Source organism: Cupressus sempervirens, chromosome 7 (genome assembly GCF_028749045.1).
Source record: "Cupressus sempervirens isolate cs-2001-9-10 chromosome 7, ASM2874904v1, whole genome shotgun sequence".
Taxonomy (NCBI): domain Eukaryota; kingdom Viridiplantae; phylum Streptophyta; class Pinopsida; order Cupressales; family Cupressaceae; genus Cupressus; species Cupressus sempervirens.
Window position 1 is genome coordinate 459454138 of NC_143124.1, and position 23712 is coordinate 459477849.

Sequence of the window (23712 nt, forward strand, 5' to 3'; positions counted from 1 at the left end):
TTTTTGTGCATGCACAATGGCCAACATCTCTTTTTCATAAATTTAATATAGATGGTCCACTTGTGTAAGCTTCTAACTCTCATAGGCTATAGGGTGTCTATCTTGCATTAATACTACACCAATGCCTTCTCTAGATGGGTCACACTCTAGAAGGAATGGTTGTGTGAAATTAGGTAAGGCAAGAACCAAGGAAGTGCTCATTTCTTCTTTTAACTTATCAAATGTGCATTGCACTCTTTCAATCCACTGGAAAGAGCCTTTCTTAGCCAGAGTTGTTAATGGTGCACTGAGTTGATAATAGTTGCACAATCCAAAGAAAGCTCACAACTCAGAGAGAGATTTTGGTGGGGGCCAATCAAGGATATCCTGAATCTTCTACTAATGAACCTACACCCCAAGTTTATTAAGAATATGTCCTAGGTATAATATTTCTTTCATCTTAAATTTGCACTTGGATTTCTTGGCAAATGAATACTAATCTTTCATGATCCCAAGAATTTCATCCAAATCCCTCAAGTGTTCTTCCCAAGTTTTTTCATAAAAAAGGATATCATCAAAGAATATCAACAAGTACTTACACAATTGTTTTTTGAAGATGTGATTCATGCACGACTTGAAATTAGCTAGTGCATTCATTATTTTGACCAACATGACCAAGAGCTCATAATTCCTACAGTGACAATGAAATGTCATATTCTCCACATCTTCTTCCCTTATGCAAATATGATGGTATCTAGAAAAAAGATCTATTATAGAAAAATAAATCACACTATGCAATTCATCCAACAGTTCATCGATCCTAAGAATAGGGTATCTATTTTTTCTTTTTTCTTTTTTTAATACATGGTAATCCACACACATGTGCATCATTATGTCCTTTTTAACCAATACTATTGATGATGCAAAAGTGCTAGGGCTAGGATAGATCCATCCTTTCTCAAGTAGTTTATGAATCATCTCCTAAACTACATCTTTGAATGTCTTTGGATGTTGGTATGGAGTGGTCATAATCAACTTCACTCCTATTTCTAGTTTGATGGTATCCTCAAACCTTGATGGGATGGTATACCTGATGGAATGTTAAAAAAAAAAAACTCTCTCCTACTTATCCAAAATGGTTTGAAGTTTATTATCTAGATAGTATTCTTGTTGACCCTCGATTGGTTCTATAGATACAAAGCATTATGTGGCCCACTCAATATTGTCATATTAGAAAATAGATTCCATTTTCTATGCAGATACTTCCTTAGGACATTCATTCATCATCCCTCTCAGGACCACCTTTTTTTGATTAACCACAAAAGTGAAATCCACTTGCTTTAAACTTTGTGTGTACTCATATAAAGACTCCATCTATTATATGCCTAAAATGACTTTCATATCTACCAGGTCTACTATAAATAAGTCTTCTTTTATTGTGTGATTACCCATGGTGATGCTTAACTATGAAAAAATGTGTGTGCATGGTAACATTTACCTTCTGACAACTTTGACTTGGAACCCTATGTGAGCTTCTATGAGAAATTCCCTTCGTTTCATGAGTGATGAGTTTATGAAATTCAAGGATGCTCTATTGTCTAGCATTAAAATCACCCTTTGACCATGGAGAGTTCCCCATATCTTATAATTTGTATATATTGGGTTTTTCAGAAAGGGTGATGGTTCCTCTATGTTTCACTAATGCTACTACTCTCTCCATAAGGTTGAGACTAATGCCTTCAAGGGCATATATGGGCATGTCCTCAATGTAATGTACCATCCCTTTTCCAAGGCATATGTGTCCATCCTTCCATCCTTCTTTGTAACTAAAACATTTTTTCTTCCTCCATAGATCATGCCCGGTGGTTTCATTCATCAAGGGCTTCCTTGGTACAGGTCAACTTTCTTTTGGTACTAATGGAAGCTTGAAATAAAAGTTTCTTTAGAAAGAAGAAGATGAAAAAAAATCCATGCTTTGAGCCCTTTTGATTGCTTCAAAAAGGGTGGCTAGATTCAACCCTTTAACTCATCCCTTTAATATTTCCATTAATTTATCCATGAACAATACTGCCCAACACCATTCCAAAATATATGTGACCACTATAAAAAAAAATTCTTGAATTCAGTAATGTATTGATCCACCGATCGTGTTTTCCTCAACTATGCTAACTCCTTGATTTTGAGTTTTGGATCTTGGTTATCAAACCTCTCTATTAATATTTTAGTAAATTCCACATACATCCCAATCTGGTCATGACCTAGTGTGATTCTATCATTTTGCCACCACTTGTATGCTATCCCTTCTTAATGGAGAGTAAAAAAATATAATTTCTTCTTCTTCTAGCATTGGATTGAGATGGAAGTAAGTGTCTTCTTTCATTACCCTAGCTTATGCACTCATAGATTCCAACTCATCAAATGATGATAGGTTTACTTTACACAACTTCCTTTTTAGATCATCATTAAAGTATCCTCTACTTCTAGTTCTAGAATAATGCATTCTTAATTTTACATAATCTTTATACAAAATATCTCATTCCAAATTAGCATTCCTCTAGTCTTCTCTCAGTTGTTCTTGTATTTATGCAAAATTTGGTTCCTTTTCTCTTTGTGATACTTCCATCCATGGAGGGAAGGTTGAGAGTGTGTTGGATGAGGGGTTGTATTACCTAATACTGAGTCTGTGTTGTGACCATTTTGTTCACTAGATATCTTTTTGTCTGCCAGTTTCCTAAGATTATCTTCCACGACTCAATGAGTAACATTGATTTAAGCCTTATTCCTTGAAAGATCCTCTAATAGCCCTATGAGTTCAATAGGATTGGGTTCTTGATCTATCATTCTATCAATTGAATGGGATATCATTCCTTTTTTAATATAAACTTTCATTCACTATCCTCAATCTCGAATGATTAATAGGACTAATATAACTGTAATGATATGTTCCCAATGTTTCTTTCTAAATTCCCAAACTCAAACCATAAACAGGATGTACATTGGTATTTAGGTGAACATAAAGTTGGAGCTGGTGGGCAAGTTAGTTGTACGACCTAGGAGTGAGGGAAGTGATGGCCACATGACTAGTTGGAATCCATATGGTAGGGAGTTCAAATGGTTGTACGACTAGTTGGAGGTTGTATGGTAGGGAGTCCAGATATAGTAGGGGGTCCACATGGTCATATGAAATGTGTTTGGCCATATGGTATGTGTCTGGCTATATGTCTAAGATGATTGAGTTATCCATATGGTAAGAGTGTATTATGTATGGTGGAGTTTGGAGTTGTATGGATGGGTAATGAAGTGAGTTTCATCGAGGTGAGGGAGGGAGGATTTTTTTGGTTGTTTTCTCATGGATTGAGCTATACTTTGAGCTACCAATACAAGTTGATTATATTCACCAGAAACATCAAATAATGCTAGTACAAGTATTGAAAACCAATCAAAGATAGATATAGATATATGTATTTGCAAACAAAGATGTTGAATGAAATTTCTAGATTTGAGAAAGTAATACAAAAAAGGAATAGGGTGTGGGTTGAAGCCCACCAAAATTGGACTAGCCAAATAAAGAAGATCTTTCACTTCCACAATTGCAAACAATGGAGAATCCCAATTGGAATTCATAGTATAACAAAATATAATCTAAATCACATACCAACTACTACCTACATGCCATGCTTAAATACCATTCAAAGGAACATCCCAAGGGTTTACAAATATAGCCAATGGCCACACATATGGAAACAATAAAATAAAAATGGATGTGAAATACACTAAATCAATCAGCCCATAAACAAAAGGTTTGATTAATTAATTATTTAATTATGGGGACATTACAAAAAATTTATATGACATTTTCTACTCATAGAAATGACATAATTATCCTTCAATCATGTATTTGAGATTTTTCTTATTAAAACTACGCAATTCAATAAAAAAAAATTATCCAAGAAAATGGGGCCCCAAATCGGGCACCTCTGCCATGAATTTCTTGTATGAACACAACATAGCGAAAGAAAAAACCCATAGAATGTAATCATTGGAGATATTCAAGAAATTTATGGGAAAATAAAAGAAAAATTCCATAGAGACTAACATAGAAGTAGTCATTGGCCTACAAGAAAAAACTTATGTAGGGTAGACTACAAACCGTTTCAAAATTAATGCTTAAGTCGCTTCTATAGTGTAAAATTCAAAGCCCCAACCATGGGAATTTGCAAGTAGACTTGAGATTAGACTTCTATAGTGTATGTTTAATTTTGAGTTCAATTAATTTAATAATGGAGTACACAAATTTTAGATAGTGATCATCAATTATTCCTCCATTGTAAATATAGGAATAAGTATCAAGAATCAAATCCTCCTCACTTGGAGCCCAACACTGAGGGGTGATAGTAGATATAAAAGAGAATAACACCATTGTAACTAGGGATGTCAATCCTATGTCTTTGAAATCAAAGCTCAAGAAATTTGGACATATAGAGCTTTATTACATGGCATTCTTCACATTTCATGGTTTGTAATATTGTATGTATTTTTATTTTTATAATAAAAATGTTACAAGGATTAATAAATAATTACCTTAAAGATAATAACTTATTCAAGAATCCATTTGCAAAATCATTGAATTCTACTGAAAATATATAAACAAAAATTTTGATACAATTGCAGCCTTGACATATATTAGAAATTTCTGTGAAAGTTATTTTGTAGGAAATTTTTCTAGAACAACTTATCATAATTTTTATTTATTTTAAGAAAAAATGAATTTTACCTTGTCATTTTTTCCAAGAACCAATAGCATACAACATAATTATCTCTTTGATATATATATATATATATATATATATATATGTTCTTTGGTAAACATTTTGTCCCCCACCTTGAATTGGATTTACCTTGACTCCTCCTACCGAACATTAGGAGGAATAAGCTATTACTAATAGATTGGAATACTACAATCTGATGTCACCAATACCTAAATTGAAGGTTACAACTCCCCTATATGCAAGATGTGCCATGAATTATATTTTCATGTGATCAAAGGGTGGGGATATGCTCTTAACCTGAGAGGAGATGGGGATTAACCCAAGTTACTCATAATGATAAGTAACTCAGGCAGGTTTAGGGTTAACTATTAACACTACTCCTACTCCTAAATACATCTGAAACTACATAATGCAAAGAGGATGTAATTGAAACTGAGAATTCATGTCTCTAAGTGGTTCTTAGACTAGTCAAGGGTGCCTAGCAACAACCTGCAAACTCACTTCAACTTTGGCTTCACACTACACATGAAGGATGCAATGTAGCCCAAGTAAAGAGAAAAAATGCATATGATATCAACACTTAGATTGCTTGAGCTATTAACACTTACTAACTCTCTAATTAGCTAGCCATTAACTATTTCACATGCACTTGTCCCATTATTCCTTCAAACTAATCTACATGCAAAGTTATCTCAGAAAAAAAGTGACAATGAAAGGAAAATAGATAACTAAACATCATCTAATCCCTCCCTACAACCTTTCAATTCTCACTCAATAGTCTTTGCTACAAGGGGAAAGATTCTAGAATAAATTGTTGATCCTTTCTATTAACTTAGAAAAATACATATATGGGCCCCCGCTTAGGGTTCTTGGTGAGTTATAGATTCATTAATTACATTAATAGAGTACTTGAATCGATTCAGGAATCAATTGTCATCCATTACAATTCTGAATTTTAAAAATAAAGAGAGAAAGACTATCAAATTTCCATTTGTAGGCACCAATAATCATTTTAATAATTTCCTAGGCATTTAGTTTTGACATATTGATGTTTCTATGGACACCTAGCTTCTACCCTAGTCTCTAAATCTATGGTTACAATGGAATTTTGTAAGGAAATGACTCATATTTCCCTCTAGCTTTGCAGAAGATGTTTAGCACCATTTCTAGCTTTTCATATTCGAATAGCTACTTGATCTTTATATTATAAGCATCAACTTGTCTCATATCAAATCAATAGTCGAGATTAAAACATCTTGTTTTAACTAACATGCACATTGTCTTTTTTCCTACGAAGAATGGAAGGTCAAGATTTAATCTTTAGATGTAATGACCAGCATTGATATTCCCATCTCTATGTTAATGAAATCAATGTTTGTCGCTTATTTGTGGCTTTTAACTTTCAACGCATGGAGCCTCTTGTATAGTCACTTGGGAGCAAAGCATAACTCTAGGAAGGTTCAGAATTGAGTGTGGACTTTGATTGCATCTCTTCACCATTGCTTAGAACTTCATTTCATCCTCTATATTTTATTGAATTGAACTTGCTTCCAATATACTCCCATGATAGAAACATGTTCTCTATCTTCAATTTGGATGCTCATTACTAGCACTAGCTCTGAATATTGTGTGATCTTTTGTTTCAAATATAACATGTCTCCTAATAAAGGTCATTTTGACCATAGAATTTAGGAATAGTGAAAATAGAATAGCTCCTTTCTCATCTAAGAAATGCAAGAAACTTACTCTCCATAGCCTACATCACTAGCATGACTATATGAAACTGAATTTCTTAATTTCTTGCATAGGAAAACATAGAGAGATAGATGAGAGAAGAAGCTTCCTAATGGCAAGCTAGACCAAGACATTGACCTTGAACATTGACTTGGAAAAAAAATAGGAGTTCAAAATTGGGAGATTAAAAGTACATCAATAGTTGGCTCTAACTTGGGGACTTAGGAAATTTAGTGCCTAAGTAGTGACCTAGATATCTCATGGTTTTGCAAAATATCTTAGCAAAGATACACACAAACACAGAAAAAAATACACCACCTCACTCCCTTTATTATAGAAAACCACAAATACCCAAGATTAGTTCCTTGTCCATCGGGCTATAGAGTCTTAAATAGAACATGGAGATATTAGGAATTGGGACGGTGGGGAAGTAGGGTTATCAAACACAAGGACAACAAACACACAAAATAAGAAACAACTAAACTAAGAAATTGGGGAGACACACAAGCTAAACTAAAGAATGCAACCTAAAAAAAACTATATATAGAGGTGAGATGAATCTCACCTTAGAAACTAGTAACAGAGGTACTTACATGAAACCATTGACTGGTTGAGAGAAATAGGAGCCCTTCCTTTATAACTAGTTTTTTTCCTCTTGACACAACTCCAATGAATAGTTTCAACTGAATCCAATCATCTTCTTGATTGAATGTAAGAGTTGTTTGTGTGTCCACTCATGTTCAAGTAACCACACTTTATCATTAATCATGTCATCTTCCTTGAGAGTCTCAGAAATGCCTCCATGATGATGATCTTCAATGTTGGAAGGAAGATACTCATGACTACCTTCAAGAGAAGTGACCTATCTCTTATGGTCAAAAAGGTCTTGCCCCTCTTTCTACTCCCCATGGTCATCAACTTTATAGTTTAGGGAAAATAATGGCATCTCTTCAAGCCTAGGTTTAGCTATTGGATGGTTATTAACCACACTATTCTGGAGAAAAAGGTCATCCTCATATACACTATTATTTTCATCCTTTCCATCCTCCAATGTATCATCACTTTTTCCTAAATTTAAACCAATCACAAATAGAAGGAGATTCACAAACTAACAACACTTCTTTAGATTTTTGTTGCATACCTATGTTATTTTGAAAGGACTCATCCAATCTAAGAGATGACATGAATCCACAAATAATCTCTTCTTCCTCATCACAAATAAGGGTTGTTTCCACCCTTAAAGTTGATTCTTCCACAGGCTGACAGATGGATTGAGGACACCTTTCTTTAATTAAAACTTGATCATGAGAGATATCCTTACAAGGGAATGTGTTGCATTTTCTTCTTGAAGCTTTTCCTCACACTGGTAGGATTCTTTCATGGATTTCTCCTCTTTTCTTACCTTCTTGACTACCATTGACATCTCACCTCCTAGACAGGATGGATGCTTCAGAATAAAATAATAACTATCCTTGCTTGAACTAAGATTTGTTTTATCAAATGAATCTAATGAATACTTATTGTCTCCTTCTTCAACATCAAGAGGGTTCACCTATTTACTCATAATTTGGATAGAAACAAGTGACTTCACTGGAAGTTATTCATGCTCAACTACTATTGGTTGCTTTAGCCTCAACATCTTACTCTCATACTCTTACAAGTTTTTTAATTTATGGAAATCATTGTAGAGGTGATTCCATATCTTCCTTGCTCTAGGGTAATCCACTCTACTAAGACTATCTACAACATTGAACAAGATCTTTTGAAACACCTTGTCATCCATTATATAGAGCTCTTTGAGGTTAGGCTCTGGCCTTAGCCTTTTCTTGGTTTTAACATTAGGTATGGCCATTTCTTCATTTGTTTGGGTCCAAGCTAGGAATTCTCCTTTTAGGTGCACAACGAAATACTCATCATCTTTTTCACAAAGAGGTGTAGGTTCTCATTCTTCTATAGGAGAATAGGTACACACAAATAGAGGGGCATGAGTTATAGCTACCAGTTCTCTCTTTATTTCCTCTATCTCTTGCATCAACTCTAGAATCTTATACTTAGTGTAGTGTTCTATCTCATGGTATCTTTCACAAACTTGATGCCAAATTCTTTGACTGTCAATGCAAAATATGCACTTTTGATATTTTTTATAAAGTTGATGAAGCAAAGGGTCACTCCATCTAAAGAGTTCTTCAACGGTAGGGTCAAGTCTAGACCTAACCATCTTCTTACCATTAGGCATGGTCATTATGCAGAGTTGCCAATCTTGAACATAAAGTAAAATTTAAAACATGGGGAAAATATTGATCTTGAGATACCAAAGAGCCTATTTGGATTGGTCCTTAGCAAAATCATTTGATAACTAGAGATTCATACATATCCTTCCTAGTAGATTAACCAAAAATAGTTGGTTAATAGTTTATCCCTCATCTTGAATTGGAATTACCTTTACTCCTTGTGCCCAAGATTGTGATAAATGAGCTATAACTAATAGATTAGATTGGTGCAATATGATGTCGCTAATCCCTGAATTGAAGGGTACTACTCCCCTATATGAAATATATCTGATGAATTATGCTTTTAAGTGATCAAAGGGTGAGGATATGCTCTTACCTAGATAGAAGAAGAGGATTTAACCAAGTAACTCATAATTATAAGTAACTCAAGTAAGTTTAAGGTTAACTAATAACACTACTCATACTCCTAAATGCATCTAAAAATACAAAATGCAAAGGGGATGTAATAGAAACTAAGAATTCATGGCACTAAGTGGCACATAGACCAACCAAGGTTGCCCAACAGCCTTTTAGTTCTCTTCAACTCTGGCTTCACAATACACATAAAGGATGCAATGCACTCCAAGAAAAGAGCAAAAATGTATATGATAACAACACTTAGATTTCTTGAGATTTTAACACTTACTAACTCTCTATTTAGCTAGCCACTAAAATATTGACATGCACTTATCCTATAATTTTTGGAAACTAATCTACATGCAAAGTTAGCTTGGAAAACAAGAGGTAATAAAAGGAAAAAGGATAACTAGACATCATCAGATCCCTCCCTACAACCTTTCAATTTCTCACTAAATAGTCTCACCTATAGGGTGAATGATTATTGAACAAATTGACAATCCTTTCTATTAAATTAGAAAAATACATATATAGGTCCCCTCTTAGGGTTCTTGGGCAGTTACAGATTTATCAATCACATTAACAAAGCACTTAAATTACTAAAGAATTAATAGTCATCCATTACAATTCCAATTTTTAGAGATAGAGAGAGAAAGATAGTCAAATTTCCATTTGTAGACACTAATAATCATTGTAATAATATCTCGGGTGTTTATTTTTAACATGTTGATGTTTTCACAGAAACTTGGCATCTATCCCAGCCTCTGTGATCTTTGGTTACCATGGATTTTTTCCATAAAACATCTCATATTCCTCTCTAGCTCTGCAAAAGACCTTTGGCGCCATGTCTATATTTTTATATTCCAACAGCTACCTAATCTTTGAATTTTTAGTATCAATATGGCTCATATCAAATCAATGGTCAAGATTAAAACATCTTGTTTTAACTGACCCACGCATTGCATTTTCTCTTATGCGGAATGGATGGTCAAGATTTAATTTTTAGATGTAATGACCACAATTGATATTCTCCTCTCTACCTTAAATAAATCAACAACCATCACTTATTTGTGGCTTTTAACTTTTGACACATGGAGCCTCTTGTATAATCACTTAGGAGAAAAGTGTAACTCTGGGAAGCTTCAAATTTGAGTTTGGAAAGGTGTCATTATTATAGAGACTTCTTTCCAAATCTTATGTCCTTCAAAATTTAGTCTCAAAACACAACTAGGGCCATTTGATCTTTGTTGATCAAATAGTGTGTAACTGTACTTGGATGGGCCCATCCTTTGTGAACAAATTAGATCAAGGGCTACCTGATGTAATAGATATTTTTTCAAGTATGCCACATGTCCTCTTTTAGGAGGCTTTGTTAATACAAGATGAGAGTTGCCCAAAATGCACTCAAAGTCATTGATGTAAGTTGATCAAATAGTGGTTGGCTTGATGATCTGGGCCCATAACTTCATGGTTAAATTAATATCAATAGCTCCTATGATGTCTTGATAAATAAAGATCATGCATCAATTTATTTTGGTGAAATGGGAACTATCAGAAGCATTTGGAACATAACCCACTTTCTTTTGCAAGAAAATATGAGATTAAAATATCATCCATCGATCTGAACTCCATCCAACAATATAAATCTTTCTTCAAGTTGAATGACTTTTCCACCTTAATAAATAGGCATGCAAATTTAATAGAGGCCATTGACTCATTTTCCATGCTTGTTATGCCAAATTTGACTGCATCGCTTCACCATTGTTGATAACTTCGTGGCTTCCTCTACATTCGATTGAATTGAATGCATTTCCAATATGCTCCCATGATAGAAACTTTTTCTCTGTCTTTGATTCTAATGCTCTTTACTTTGATTAGCTTTCAATATTGTGTGATATTTCCTTTCAAATGCACTTTGTCTTCAAAGAAAGGTCACTTTGACCATAGAGTTTAGGAATCTTAGAACTATAACAGCTCTTCCCTCATCTTAGAAATGTAAGAAACTTACCCTCCCAAACCTACATCATCTAGCATGACTAAATGTAACTAAATTTCTTGATTTCCTACATAAACAAAGAGGGACAGATGAGAGAAGAAGCTTCCTCACAAAAAGTTGGACCAGGACATAGACCTTGAACATTGATGTGGCAACAAATAAGGAGTTCAAAACTGAGAGACTTAAAGTGCACCAGCAACATTTTAAAAACAATAGAATATGATTGGTTGATTTAATTGATTAGATGCATTCAAAGGGAGGAACTAATAATTCAACATACTATTCATTTTATGTGACATGATTTGTGCACTCTATTTGCATATACATTTAGTGTATTTTATCACTACAAATAAATGAGATAAAGAAAAACTAATAGAGGTTCTCTAATAGATGCTAATGATACATTTTAATGCACAATTTGATTTGTACTGCAATTATTCATAGTGTATTCCTAATGCATATGTGATGGTCTTCTATGTGTTACAATACACTCTTTGATTGGAATGTCTCTTTGATAACCAACTAAAATATCCTTGTATTTATTTAATTACATTAAACATCTTTCTAAATGATGTGGTTGCTACCTTCGAACTATATTAAAATTCTTGATTAGATAAGAAAGGGAAATTATGGATATTATCTATGTAGTGTGAATGTCGTACATTCAGTGATAGCTTCTAACCCACCTAGATAAAAAAATTATCTTTATTACATAATCTTCTTACAAGTTGGCACTAACATTTAAAGGTTGAACAATAGTGCTATTATCCATTCAACTATATTTTTGAGGTACTTTTTGGCTCTCAAATAAAATGAAAGAAAATAGATTTCCATTTGATATCTTTTAATTATCATTGCATTACATTGTTTAAGAGTAGCTTTATAAGCTATAAAAAAACCCATTAACAACATCCTATGGGAATAACTACAATAAATAACTCATTTTTTAATGAACATTTATTTTATCGGAGCAAAACTTAAAACTTGTTGATAGAAATGTAACTTCCTAGCTACTAATATATTTTATCAAACAAAACAAATCTAAAAATAATTTAATTTATGCAATATTCTAAAAGATGTTATGAAAAAATCTTACCAATGAATTGGAAGACACCAAAAATGTGTTAGACTTGGTCAATAGAAGGAGACTTTCTAAGGAAGGAGTAGTTAAGTTGAAATAGTCACAAGGCTTCTTTCAAGAACATTGAGGACTTAATTATATCCTGTAAGTATTATGGTATGAATACAAATACTACCATTAAAGTATTTCATCAATATTTGCATAGGAAAAAATTAAATATAGGTTGAGTAAGGAAATCTTCAACTCTATAACATCATCCATCACTTTATTGTAAAACTACGATATTCAATTTTTGGAGACCTTTTCATCTATTCTCCTTTTACATTTTGGTTACTAATAATTCTTATCTTGAGGAGGTACCTTTTAAACATGAAGTGGAGTTTCATAATAAGGAATTGAAATCCATTAAGGGTGTAAGACCTTCAAATTATCCTTAGTTTTATATTGGTTTCCAATTATTCTCCCTTATTTTATTATGTTTCTAATTATATATTTTTATTTTTATTAAAATTTCAATTTTTTAAATATCATTTCTTACACTATTCTATAGGTGGCTAGTTGGTTGGTTAGTTGATTCATCGATGGATTAAGTCAATTGCCCTTATAAATAGTAGGTAGTGGATTATGCAATTGAACTAGTAGCATAGCCTAATTTTCTAGCAAGGAGTCCATCTCTTCTATCATTTTAGACTCCCATTGAATGTTACTATAGACTTGTACAGTTGTATTGTAACATTTAAGTTGATCAACATCTATTAATAAAATATATTATAAATAGGGATAAAATCTTTCTAGACATCTAATTAGCCTTGTTAACCATATAAAAATCGTTGAGGTGTGTGGGATTTGTTGTTGCAGTTATCTCAAAGCATGAGGGGTTGCTAGAACATCAACATTCTGAGTATCATCCAGTACTACATGATCATTTTCTTTCTTCTCATGTTGTTGCAACAAATCTTTGTACAACACTTTCTTGTTGAAGATAACATCGATGCTTCTTACAATTTTATGATTTTCAAAATCCCAAATCTAATAACCAAATTCATCAATGTTATATCCAACAAATACACATGTCTTTGACTTAGATTCCAACTTGATTCTATTTTTAGAATCTATATGTGCAAATGATTCACAATGAAAGGTTTTTTAGAAAAGAATAAATCACCTTCTTACTAGTCTATGCTTCCGCTGGAATACCATAGCCCAATAGAGTAAAGGGATCTCTATTGATCAAATATACAACATTATTGATAAAATCTACCCACATGTATAATAGTGGCCAAATATGCAACCTCATACTACTTTCATACGTTCAACCATTCTATTTTCTTATGAAGTCCTTGGAACACGTTTTTGTCTATGAATACCATTAGTGAAATAATAATCCTAAAATTCTTTGTTGTAATGCTCACCACTATTATTAAATTGGAGACATTTTAGTTGTTTACTAGTCTCATTCTCATCTAAGCATTTCTATTTCTTAAAATTTTGAAATACATCAAACTTCTATCTACGAAAATAAACCCATACTATTCTAGTTGCATCATCAATGTATGTAACATAATAATTAGAGCCACCTAGGGAAGATACCTGAGCTGGTCACCATATATTTGTATAAAAAAGTTCTAGTTTCTTATCTTTCTTTCTCTTCTCACTCTTCACAAATCTAACTCTCTTTTGTTTTTCATGAAAAAGAAAATTCATAGAAATTCATATTGACAAATTTCAAAAGTCATAAAACTTTATTTCAATTAAGTAATTTCATACCTTTCTCACTCATGTGCTCAATTTTTTGTGCCAGTGTGTTGTATTAGAATCTATAACATCTATGTTGTTCTCCCTACTCAATGTACAATAATTGTTCTTGAATATTCATTTTTCTATAAAATAATTATCATAGAAGTAATATTTTTACCTACACAAAGATATAATATACCTATTTTCACACCTTTTTCTACTAATAAGGAACCTTCTAAAACCTTCTAATGTTTATGATTAAATGTAACCATGAAAAAATCATCACCCACTTTCTCTACTAAAATTTAATTCCTACTCAGCCTTAGAACATGTCTTACCTCTTGTAGTAGCCAATGATTCTCATTATGCAACTTAATCTTAATTCCACTAATTCCAAAAATATGAAAAGGTTCATTTTCCCCAAAATATGTAACCATGAAATCTCCTTGAACATAATCAATAAATAACCTCTATGGGGTGTAGCATGAAGCAAATCCTTGAATCTAAAACCCATGAATCATCAACATTTTTGAAGGGAAAAAGGAAAAAATCATCTTAAGATTTATTATGTACCACATCCAGCTCCCTATTTCCATTTTGTTTATCCCCTTCATCATTCTTTTGAGTCCAAAAATATTTCTTCTTATGCCCTAGTTTATGATAGTACCATCAATCTCCTGGTCCTTTGGATTGAGACTTCTTCTCTTTAATTTTCCTCTTGATTTCTCATACTTTCTAGAATTGTTTCCTCTCTCATTTGTTTTACCTATGTATTTGAAGCACTTCCTAATGTAGATCCACCTAAGGTTTTCCTAAAATTTTCCTCACTCAAAATTACACCAATCACATCATCAAATTTTAGGGTATTAGATCCAAAAACAAAATTACTCATAGCCATTTCAATTTTCTAACAAAGAACACAAAATCAAGAAAGCCCTAATTTCTTCATCAAATTTAAAATTTATAGAACATAATTGATTGGTAACTATATTAAACTCATTTAAAAATAATTAGTAACATATCCACCTTTTGCCAGCTTCATATTAAAAAAAAGTTTCATGAGAAATACCTTATTTGAAGTGGAGCACTTTTCATACAACTTTACTAGGGCATGTATCAAATATTCAATCATCATTACTTTTATAATATTAAATGTTGTCAATTGTGCCAAGATAATTGATTACTTTTAAATGCCTTTCTATCCAAAGTATCCCTATCCTCATCTGCAATACCTATTAGTTTCTTGGATTTTCCTTCTAATGGCTGCCATAAATCCTTCTAATAAAAATAGACCTCCATATAAATTTTCCATAACTAAAATTTCTTCCCACTAAACTTCTCAACCTTCATCTTATCCATGTCTACCATCAAACCCACTCAATCACAAGGCTCCCACTCAACTGTGAGACCTCCCTAGTGAGGACAATTGAAACAACCTCACTCTAATACCACTTTTTAGGATTAAAAAGATAGAAATAAAATTTATATGAAAATATAACCAATATCAAAGAGTAATAAAAAACATAGAAGAGAACACAAGACACAAAAATTTAACATGGTTCACCCAATCCTTAGGCTATGTTCACCAACAACAAGTCCAATATTTATATTATATAGTGATAACAATATTATTATAGTTTGTAATCCCTTATAGCTCAATATCATGGCAAGAAGATAAAATCTTATCATAATAATAAAATCCCTAATCCTAAGCCATTTTATATAAGATTTTTGCCATGTGTAAAATTAAGGCTAGATAAGCTAACTAGTAGAAAAAAAATAACTCCCTAGTTCTTTTATAATAAGTCATTGGCTAAGAAACCTTGCAAGGGGTGCGACCCCTTGACCCCGTCTATGACACTTCCCTATGACACTATAAGGGAAATTACCTCCAAAATCTCATAGTAAAATTTGGGGAAAGACCATGCCAAATAAAGTGGGGAAAAATTAACCTCTAAGTCAAATTAGGCTCCACATAGCAACACTAATCAAGACATCCTAGAACATGTAAAATAAAGAATTCCATTTTCCTTAGTTGACTACTATTTGAAAGATTCTTATATGATCATAATTTAGAACAATTGGATATGATGTCACCTCTAATGAATGATTTAAGATATTACACATGGGTATGTGCAGGATCATGGTGTACCAAACTATGGCCTTAAGTGGCAGTGAAAAACTAGCAAATCAAGGTTATGTCAACTTGACACATAATTTTAAAGTGGTTCTGGACTTTATATCAAAAAGTTGTAAGAAAATAATCTTTAGGAAATTGAATCTAGTTTTTAAATTACAAGGCCTTATCTAGAGAAAAAATTATTTGATTGGTCAAAAGTTTGGATTTTAATGCGATTCTACAAAAATTTCAGGGCAAAAATAAAAAGTAGGTGTATGTCTTACCACCTTAATCATAATAAAATGATAATATTTTTAAATATAATTTTAGATATAAAAAGTAGACTCATGCCTAGATGTGACACATATTTTTGGGAATTTTTATTCCAAATAAATATATTATTTTTAGAATTAAGAAACTCCTGTGTCTGACCACCTTAACTAGTTCAAAAAAAATCAAAATTAAGTTCTTTTTTTTTTTTCTTATACTAGTCAAAGCATAGAATGTGACGCATCTTTTGGATTTTACAAATCTTATATGGTTTGAAAGTTATAGCTATTTTTCAACCAGTATGTCAATCAACACTTTGTAGCTAACTCCATTAGAAAATAAGTAATAATTACTTACTCAACTAATAATTTGACAAGCCTTAAATTTATGAAAAGCTAAGAACATTCTTAAGAAACCCTTTTCATTACATCAAGTTGTGGTTAAAAAAAAGTCGTCAGCTACATGCTTGAAGTAAAATACACATAAAAAATGCCAAAAACACATTTTCGAGATGTTTTAAAGATGACCATATAAGGTTGGTATCAAAAGATATAGTAGGAATTATAAAGGTATTAATTGTTTTCATTTAGTATCAGGATGGGTGGGAAAAAAGTTGGAATAGATTTTGAAATTCTTTGAGGCATTTCAGAACTACATATTTTTCAGATTGCCACTTTTTGGCACACCATGATCTTGCACATACCCACATTAAAAAAATTATAGACCTATAAATATTAAATATCAATTAATATTTAAATAACCTTAGATGAAGATATTTATGGAGTGTCTAATTTAACTAAATATCAACTAGTACACATAATTAAATTACAAGGAAAAATTGAGAACATGTAATTTGCATCTATAAAGAATTCTAGAAAATAAATTGTAGTACCTTAATTCATGAGCATAATGTTCATTAATTTCTCTTACTATTTTTATGAATAATTTAATTCAAAAATATAATGATAAATTAAAACTCATTAGTATAAAAATCATATTAAATATAATATTGCACATTCAATTCTTACTAGAATTGATGGATAATATTTTTCTAGACCACCATATATTAAACTTCTCAATGCCATGTCATAACCTCATCTTTTCATATATATATATATATATATATATATATATATATATATATATATATATATATATATATATATGGTTAGGTTTAGTTTTATTTAGGTTGGACTATAAAGTATCCTATTGTATCTTATTTTTTAGTTTTTGTATTTGATAATTTAACTTTTGTTATGTTTTATATTATTTCATTTTGAAAGATTCATCAACTTGTTTCTAAGTATCTTATACTACTTTTCACATGTTGTATTTAATAGTCTAATTTTAGTTGTCATCAAATTATTTTATTTTTACATGATTTGTTAATTTGTTTCTAAATGTCCTATAATGCTTGTTCATTTACTTATGACTAATTTATTGTACAAAAATTTGAACCCTTTCATAATTAACTATAATCAATATTAAAGCAATTAATTTTTAAATATTTAATAATGTAAATACTAAAAGATCACAGAAATGGATAAAACAATAATAAAGAAGGTAAAATACAATAACACAAGGTTTATCATCATTTGGAAAAACTTTGCCTATGTCTATGCTCTAGCAAAAATGCTTTATTAATGAATAATCAATACAATTACATGGACTGCATATAACCATTATAATGAGCTCTCCAAACATGGAGAGTTGAGGGAGAATCAAAGTCATGTGACCATTGGACTTCATATCCCAACAGTCTCTCTTGTGTAGTCCAACTAGCACATGCATGCAAACTTCCGATTTTGAATCTTTGAAAGGAACAAGACCTTGAGAAAATCTTAACTTTTTTAGAATCCATTCTAGTATGCTTCAAATGAGTATTCTCCAGATCAAATAAGAGTTATTAATACCTTTGCCTCTGTACTTCAATTTTCTCTATATGTAGCCTCTATCATTACAAAACTTCTCTAGTCCCTGCATTTTTTCTTTTCATTAAATCTTTTGCAAGCTCCATGTCTTTCAAAAAAACCTGCTACTTATTTCTCTACACTAGACACACCTTTTAGCATTCTGAATGGAAATTATGGTTTGAATTTTCCATGTACACATGGTGTAATGCTACTGAGGGTTCCCATAATAGTAACAGTGATTGATTATCTATTTCCATAAGACAACTTGCATTTTGCTTTCTTAGAAAGGCTAGATCTTTTTCCTCTACATAAACAAGAGCTAATTTTACTTGCAAACATGAGAGAGTCTGACAGGATCTCCCCATCGGCGGTGTTGAAATATTAATTGTAGTTGAGGTTTGCCTCTAGAGCCAAATGCCCACCTACCACCCCTGACAGATTGCTAAATAGACAGAAAATATGAATGCGGTAGGTGAATTTTCAAAATTTGCAAAAACTGGGGAAATTTTGTGTGGTAGAAGACAAAACGAATGTCCCACATTCATTAGAATAGTTAGAGGAAGAGAAGATCAGAAGTTGCAAAGAAGGAAGAAGAAAGAAGTTGATTAGCAGATCTAGTCATCAGAGTGCACAGAAAGAAGAAAGTTCATTTCGTGCCTGCAGTTGCACATGTTTCTTCTCTAATCATTCTGTAATTTCATAGTTTATTGTGTGATTTGACCTATGAAGTAGTGATTGCTCTAGGTGCTATTATATGCAGCCATTAGAGCTGCAAGTTTAAAGTTTAAAGGTTGAAGTTTCATCAGTTTGAATTTTTAGGCTTATTTTAGGGTTTTCTGGTTGAAGCCAAATGCTCCCAGATTTTGTAATGGTTTTAATCAAAGTTGAATAGAAAGCAAGTAGGCATACTTGAATCTTTTTTTCTTCCTCTATACATTGCATTTAAGAAGATTATTGTTGAATATTTTAAGTTTTGGCTCTCTAGTTTTAATAGTGAAAATATTCACATTATAAACCTGGTCACTTGACTTGGTCCTTTTTTGTGTTTTTAACTCTATAGTTGAAGCCAAGCTCACTCGACATCCACACTACCGAGTTCACTCAGAATCCATAGGTGTCGAGTTGGACTTTCCAACCACTTGGCTCCTTAAGGTGTCAAGAAAAACTATCACTCGACACCTTCACATGTCGAGTGAAGTTTTTTAAATTTGTGATTTATTTCTCACATGGTATTAGAGCTTTGAAGCCCCACATCCAAAGTTAGGGTTTTTTTTTCTAGGATATTTATCATGGCAGGAGATGTAGGAAAGATTTGGTAGAAGCCACCACCTTTCAATGGACAAAATTATGATACATGGGCAAAGAAGATGAAAACCATAATGGTTGCAAATGATTTGTGGGAGTTTGTAGTTAATGGGTTCAATGATGTGATAGACCTAGCTCAGTATGCTACTCTTACCAATAATCAAAAGACTCATTTGAAAGAGTCAAGGAGGAAGGTTGCTAAGGCATTAAGTCTTTGAAGCAGCAATGATAGAGACAGTGTTTTCCAAGATTGCAGCAGAAAATTATGCAAAGGAAGCATGGGATATCCTTGAGATGAACTTCAAGGGGACTGATAAAGTCTGTATAGTAAAGCTACACAATATAAGGTGGGAGTTTGAGAACCTTCAAATGAAGGATAATGAATCAGTTGCAGACTTTAGTTCAAGGACCTCCAATGTGATTAACCAACTAAAGTCAAATGGAGAAGACTATCAAGAGCAAAGCATAGTGGAAAAGATATTGAGGAGTTTACCTCATAAATATGAGAACTTGGTCATGACCATAGAAGAGGTAAAAGACCTCACTGTTTTGGCAATGGATGAGTTGATGGGTACTCTTCAAACCCATGAGCATAGGATCAATAGATATGCATCTACTTCTTCCCAAGAGTAAGCATTCAAGGCCTAGTCAAATCCAAGAGGAAGGGGGAGAGGAAGAAATGGTTCAGGCAGAAACTTCAAAGGCAAAGGCCGAGGAAATGGAGGACAAAGAAATGTTGCAGTAGAAAGCTCAAAAAGAGTAGATGGAGCAAGTAGCTCACAAAATACTTCAAGAGGAGGTAAGAAAAACTACAACTCAAATAGAAGTAATGTAGAATGCTACTACTATCATAAATATGGGCATTATGCAAGTGAATGTTGGAAGAAGCAAAATGATCAGCCGGGACAAGCAAATGTAGCTGATGTGAACATGGGAAGTGAAAACAATGCCACTACCTTCATCATGTGTAATTTTGTTGAAGAAGGAAGCCTTGAGGTTTGGTACCTCGACAGTGGATGTAGCAACCACATGAGTGGTAATGAAACCTTGTTTTCATTCATTGACAAGAGTTTCAAATCTAAGATTAAAATGATTAACAATGGAACCCTACTAGTAGTAGGCAAAGGATCTATTATAGTCTGCACCAAGCAAGGTGAAAATAAGGAAATATAAAATGTGTCTTTTTCCCCTAGTATGAAGCACAATCTGATGAGCATTGGTCAACTCATTCAAAATGGATATAAAGTGCTGATGGAGAATGACATGTGTGTCATTCATGAAAAGAGTGGGAGCAAGAGCTTACTTGCAGCAGTTCAAATGACAAAGAATAGTATGTTTCCCTTGAGGATAGAGACATGTTTCTCATCTCAAGTTGGTGTTGCACCTCACACATAATTAGCTCTAAGGAGTGTGATTGAAAACCCTTCACATCTGTGGCATCTCAGGTATGGTCATCTTTGCTATGCTAGTTTAAATTTGTTGTCAAATAAAATAATGGTAGAAAGTTTGCTACGAATAGGAAATTCATGTGACAAGTGTGAGGCTTGTATTTTGGGTAAGCAACATAGGCTTCCCTTTAATTTTGGAAATTCTAGGAGGGCTAGATATCCATTAGAGTAAGTTTATACTAACCTAATCGGTCCTATGTAAGTTACTTCCATTGGGGGGAGTACTTATTTCATGAGATTTATTGATGATTTCAGTCGTAGGACATGGGTTTATTTTTTGAAATCTAAATCTGAAGCATTTGATAAGTTTCTTGAGTTCAAAGCCCAGGCTGAAAGAGAATGTGGACACTATATCAAAGTCCTAAGATCAGATAGAGGAGGGGAGTATACCTCCAATTCTTTTGTAATTTTTTGCAGGAAACATGGTATAAAGAAAGAGCTCACAACTAGCTATACACTACAATAGAATGGAGTGGTTGAAAGAAAGAACAAGACCATTGTTGAAATAGCAAGGAGCATGATGAAAGAGAAATGTTTCCAAACTGAATTTTTGGGAGAGGTTGTGGCAATAGAATTTTACCTAATTAATAGGTGTCCTACAAAGGTGTTCTATGATAGAATTCCAATGGAAGCATGGTCACTAGGAAGATGGACAATTGAACACCTATGGGTGTTTGGATGTGTTGCATATGCACATGTGCCTAAAGAGAAAAGGCAGAAATTGGATGACAAAGGTGTGAAGTGCATCTTCACAGGGTACAACTCAGAATTAAAGGCATACGAATTGTATGAGCATTGAACAACAAGATGATTCTCTCAAGAGATGTAGAATTTCTTGAAAATCAATCATGGTATGGACTGACTAATGAATCACTGAGCACCTCAAGTAAAGTACCAATTATGAGTGAAGAGGATGCTAATAAATAGCAAGAAGAAGGAGTAGATAGAAGAAAAGGCAAGCAGCCTCAGTCATTGCCGAGATCCTCTAGGCATGACCGAGTGTTAGTGCCGAGTAACAGTGAAGACCAAGCTGGTCGACAAAGTAGCAACAGTGAAGATTTTGATCCCACACTCTCCTCCCTATTACCAAGAAAGACCAAGAATCTTAGGGAGATATACCAAGATGAAAGGTATGAAGATTATGATGAGAGTGTTAATTTTGCATTATTTTTTCATAGTGATCCAATATATTTTGAAGAAGCTATTAAGGTGAAGAAATGGTGTAAGGCCATGGATGAGGAGATAGATGCTATAAAAAGGAATGAGACATGGGAGCTAACTGAATTGCTTCCCAACAAGCAAGTGATTGGAGTGAAATGGGTCTACAAAACCAAATGCAATGTTGAAGGCAAGATTGATAGGCATAAGGCAAGGTTGGTAGTCAAGGGCTACAAATAGTAGTATGGTAGAGATTATGATGAGACATATGTCATGGTTGCAAGAATGGAAACCGTGTGTGTTGTCATAGCAATTGCAGCTCAGCACAAATGGAAGGTATATCAAATGGATGTGAAGTTTGCTTTCCTAAATGGTGTATTGAAGGAAGAAGTATATGTGGAGCAGCCACATGGTGATGAAGTTATAGGTGAAGAACACAAAGTATATAGATTGAAGAGAGCTCTTTATGGGCTCAATCAAGCTCCAAGGGCATGGTATAGCAAGATTGACTCATATTTGATGAGCAATGGCTTTAGCAAAAGCAAAGGTGAGCCTACACTCTACATCAAGGTAGCAAATGAAAATGTGTTGATTGTTGTCTTGTATGTAGATGATTTAATTTTTACTATTAATGACAAGGCTCTAATTGGTGAGTTCAAAGAGACCATTAAAAATGAGTTTGAAATGATGGACCTAGGTCTCTTGAAGTACTTTCTAGGCATAGAAGTAAAACAAATGCATAATGGCATCTTCATCTCTCAAGAAAAATATGTAGGGCACATCTTGGAGAGATTTAAAATGAAAAATAGTAAGTCAGCCCCCACACCAACAACAATAGGTCTAAAGTTGAGCAAGGAAGACTCTAGCAAGAGAGTGGATCCAACACGATACAAGAGTATGGTTGGAAGCTTAATGTATTTGACTACAACTCAGCCACACTTGATGCATGCAGTAAGTCTGATTTCTAGATTTATGGAAACACCAAAGGATTCCCATTAGCAAGCGAGAAAAAAGATCCTAAGGTATGTGAAAGGTACCAAGGGGTTTGGGATTTTGTATACTGCAGAAAATGAATTTAAATTGATAGGTTATACTGATAGTGGTTGGGCTAGAAGTATAGATGATAGGAAGAGCACTTCTGGATATGTATTTCATATGGGATCGCGTGCAATTTCACGGGCATCCAAGAAGCAACCTATTGTTGCTCAATCTATAGCAGAGGCTGAATATATAGCAGCAAATGCAGTAGCATGTTAGGCTATTTGATTAAGGATCTAGACAAATTTGAATGAAAGGCAAGAGGATGGTACCACAATTTATTGTGACAACATCTCATCAATTGCATTGTCCAAAAATCCAGTCTTCCATGGTAGAAGCAAGCATATTGAGATCAGATATCACTTCATCAAAGACTTGGTGGAGAATGGGGATATCAAAATGGAATTTTGTAAGTTTGAGTAGTACCTAGTAGACATTTTCACAAAGCCATTAGGCATTGGAACATTTGTACACCTAAGAGAGTGTCTTGGTGTAGTTGATGTGGATTAGCAGTGATCCTTGTTTTGTTTGGCTCTGG